We start from the raw sequence: 4,209 nt of genomic DNA, 5'->3' as shown, positions 1-4,209 counted from the left end.
TGCAAGAAACTCTTCTCCTGTTACCTCAATGCTTAGGTGGGGGCAGCAGGTCCCACTGGGATTCTGGTGGCAAATTGGGCTTTTTTCAATTCTCTTTGGGGGAAGCCTCACAGCCGGAGACTCAGATTGTTCTTTCCCTTCAAAAGACTAGATTGTTGGGGAAAATCAAGCTGGAGGAGTGGGCATGTGGCAGTGGCTGGCACTCCTGCTCTGTCCTGGTGAGGGTGCCATCTCAGGAGCCTGTCCTTCAGCTGCAGGGAAGGAGGCAAGTGGCCTACAGGCAGGGCTCCAACAGGGCCTTGTTCATGGAGCTCACGGCAGTCTTGCCCCAATGCCTGGACAGCAGCTTCTTGTTCAGCAGCTAAGTGAGAGTTACCCCTTTCTTTTAGGGGCCCTCATGTTGTGTTGCTGCAGGAACATGAAGTCTTTGTGTGACTGGCTCATGCTGAGGTCTTTCTGTAGGTGCCATTGGTGGAAAATCAGCTTGGCACCCTTCCTTAAAATTCCTCCTTGGGGCTTCTTGGCAGCTCCTGGCTCTAAGACACTCCGGGAACTATCAGATAGCATGTCCCTATCAAGCTCAAGTGGGACTGACCCGCCAAATGCTACCACCAGGGGATCCTTCTCCAAGTCCCAGGGGTCCTGTTCCTTCTCCTGGGGCTCCAGGGTAGCTGGGGCTTAGGATGGCTCATCTTCTACTGGGTGGTGTAGATGGGGTGTCCTGGTGGGTGCTGTCCATGGAGGATGCATAGTCCTACATCAGGGAATCATAGTTCTGAGAGGGAGGTCTTGGAGATCCCTGAAATGATGTTAGTGCTCTTCTTCCATGGAGACTTGAGTTTCAGCTTTGAAGATTTAGTGGGCTACTGGATGACAACTTCAGCAACCTGATGGAAGCTGTTAAACACCAGAAGTTCCATATCTAAAGAAGAGAATGTCTTGCTGACAGGAGCACCACCTGGCCTGGGTGGAGATGTCCTTCTTAATGGCTTTCACCTTGATGGGCATCTTCAGGGGAGACTCAGATCAGCCAAGAATCCCATGTCGTAGTAACAGTGACAGTAATGACTACAATCCCACAAGGCTTCACTGTGAAGTCCTTTTCTATCTTGGCAGCAGCAACAGGGGAAGGGGTTTGTGAGGATTTCAATTCACTGGGTTTTATGTAAGAAAACTCTGCAGTGACAGAGCCCAGTGCCAAGCTGCTGAGGGCAGGCCCACTGATCAGCCTGGAAGTTCTGCAGCCTGGAAGGCTGCTTCTTTGACAAGTCAAGAGAAACAGTGGTCATAGCTAGAATACCTTCTGAGGACTGCCAGCCCTCTGTAATCTGCAGGTGTAACTTCTTGGACTTGATGTTCAGCTTGAAGGTGAACTCTTCCTCCCAAGTGAGGTGAGTAGTGTTCTTGGTTAGGAGCAAGGCATGGATGTTTTTACCAGTGATTTTTAGTTCATGAGCATTTGGAGGTTTAGGGGGACAGGATTCCTAAGCATTAGATGAAGTGTGCTGTAGATTCTGAGCTTCTTTTATGTCCATAGGCTTGGTGCTCAGAACCATGGACAGAGAGGCAGAACTCACAAGGCGCTTCAAAATATCCTTGAGGGTTTCAGATATTGCATTTGTCTCACCCACTGGGCCTTCCCTGATGCTCTGGGGTGGATCTTTATGGTTACTTCCTTCCGGCATGTGGATGTAAGACCACCTAATCTGGATGTCTTCTCTCTCTTCTTTCATGTGTAGCCCCAGCTGTAGATGAACCAAGGGGAGAATGTCATGCAGCTAATATCCTAAGCCCACCACTGAGGGCACTGCACTGACCAGGAACTGAAAGGTCTTGCTCACCATGTGACAGGCCACCACGTGACAGGCCACCACATTCTGGGCTGACTAAACCATGCTTGTGCCAGCTCCTAGAGCTGAGGCCACTGATCTTGCTGGAAGGACAGCTGCATGGGGCCCCTTCTCATTTTGGCCTCACCCAGGCTGCCTGCCACTGGTCCCACAAGCTGTTCAGCCTCAGGATAGAAGAAAGCAGTGCACACATAGGACTTTGGGCACTGCTCCTCTTTGGGATCTGCTCACTGCTGCAGTGGGGGTCAGGCCCTTTCCAGTGCCTACTGTTGTCAGGTACATGCCCACCATGACCAGAGCCTTGACAAAGAGCCACATCAACAAGAACCACTGGACCTCACTATGCCACCAGTCCAGCTGATTATTCTGGCAAATACCCAGCCCACCTCACCCCAGCTTCCTGGAGCAGCCCCCATGCCAGGATACAGAGCCTACTGGCTATGAGCACAGGACATCCACTGGTGGCTTGCCAGAAGATGCATAAGTGCGGCACCCCAAGTCCCATGAGGCGTGGACCCTGGAAGCCTGAGGCCAGGCAGGGTGAACAGGAAACGAATAACTGGCTGGAGCCAGGTGACCAGAGCCTGGCTCATCTGGCAAAAGGGAACACAGGAACAGATCCAGCAGCCAGAGGGCCTGATTAGTATGACTCTCTTCATTGTTTTACAAATTTAATTTTCTAAAATATCGTTGTTATTAATCATTCATTGCAGAGAGTCAATGAAAGCACCAACAAACTAACAACATTCTTTATAGAACTATGAAACAAAAATCCTCAAATGGAAGAACAAAAGACCCTGAATAGCAAAAATAATCCTGAATAAACATAGCAATGCTGGAAACTTCACAATACTCAACTTCAAAATATCCTGCAGAGCCATACTAACAAAAACAGCATGGTCCTAGCATAAAAGCAGTCATGTAGAACAATGGAATGGAATAGATGGCACAGAAAGGAACCCACACAACTACAGCCATTTGATTTTTGACAAAGTTGACAAAACCAAGTGCTGGAGAAAAGACAGCCCCTTTAACAAACAATGCTAGGAAAACTAAATACCCATATGTGGAAGATTGAAACTAGATCCCTATCTCTCACTTCTGTCAATTCAAAATGAATCAAAAACCTTAATAAATACCTGAAACTTTGAAAAGACTAGAAGAAAACCCAGGGGAAACACTTTCAGACAGTGAAACAGGCAAGGACTTCCTGAATAGAACTCCAGCCTTCTCTCAGGAAATAATACAAGAATCAACAAATGAGACTGCATCAGTCTAATAAAGAGAAAAGGTATATTCTGGCTCACAGTTTTGGAATCCATGATTGATCACACCTATTGTTTTTAGGTGTCTGATGGCACGCAACTGATCATGGAAAGATGGTTGTCCAAGCAAAACAACTAGCCTCAAAGCCAGGAAGAAAAAGAGAGACAGAGAATGGGGTCTTAAAATCCTCTCTAAGAGGATACCCCTGGTAACCTAAAGACTTCCCACTAGGCCCCAATCTCCTACAGAATACATCAGATCCCAAAAGCACCACCCTGGGAACCAAGCCTTTACTTCATGGACCTTTGTAGGACATTCCAGATCCCAACTCTAATATATCCCTATAATTCTACCTCCATAGTGTAAAATTATAGCACACTACTTTGGGATAATGCTGTTGCTGTGTTTATAAAAACCCTCTGCTTAGCAATGTTTGAAGGTCTGAAAAAATGTAAAATATCCAGAATAAATCTGGATATGTGAACTGTGTATCAACCTACTTTGCTTGTTTGGTTTTGGTCTCTTTTATGCTGTCCCATTTTTATATAAGCTTCGATTCCTATATCTTTATCTGGCAACATCAACTTTAATATTTAAATGAGCACTTCCATTTGTTTTTATCAGAATCATTGTGAGTATTGTAGAAAAAAAACTGCCACTGAAAATTTAGGGAAAGAATGTCTTTCTTTTAAAATAATTTCCTTTAGAAGTATTTCAAGAATTAAAATTGTCATAGTCTCCATCTTATTTCCTAGGCTAGATATGGTACATAATATTACATAGTGAATACTTAAATCAACTTTATAATATATCTAGAAATTCACATTTCTAAACTCATAGCTCACCCAATAATCCAAAATGTCAAACACATTTTTTTCCTGCATTATTCAGCTTTCTGTTGATGTGATAAAATACTTGAGAAAAACTTAGAGGAGAAAAGATTTGGGCTAATGACTTCAGAGGTTTTCATCTATAGTCACATGGCTCCCTTGGTTCTGGGCCTCTGGTGAGGCAAAACATCATGGTCAGAGGGTATGGCAGAATAAAGCAGTTCACCTCATGGCCAGGAGAGAGGGGTGACAGAGAAGCACCA

At 45.4% G+C, this 4,209-nt stretch overlaps 1 pseudogene; it reads right to left on the bottom strand.

Moving 5' to 3' along the window:
* Positions 1-274: 274 nt before the first annotated feature.
* On the bottom strand, positions 275-1,778 carry LOC107134350 (annotated as a pseudogene).
* Positions 1,779-4,209: the final 2,431 nt, after the last annotated feature.

This window comes from Marmota marmota, unplaced genomic scaffold, assembly GCF_001458135.2.
Source record: "Marmota marmota marmota unplaced genomic scaffold, marMar, whole genome shotgun sequence".
In the NCBI taxonomy this organism is placed as follows: Eukaryota; Metazoa; Chordata; class Mammalia; order Rodentia; family Sciuridae; genus Marmota; species Marmota marmota.
The sequence above is the reverse complement of the archived record's forward strand: the minus strand, read 5'-3'. Positions and strand labels throughout refer to the sequence as shown.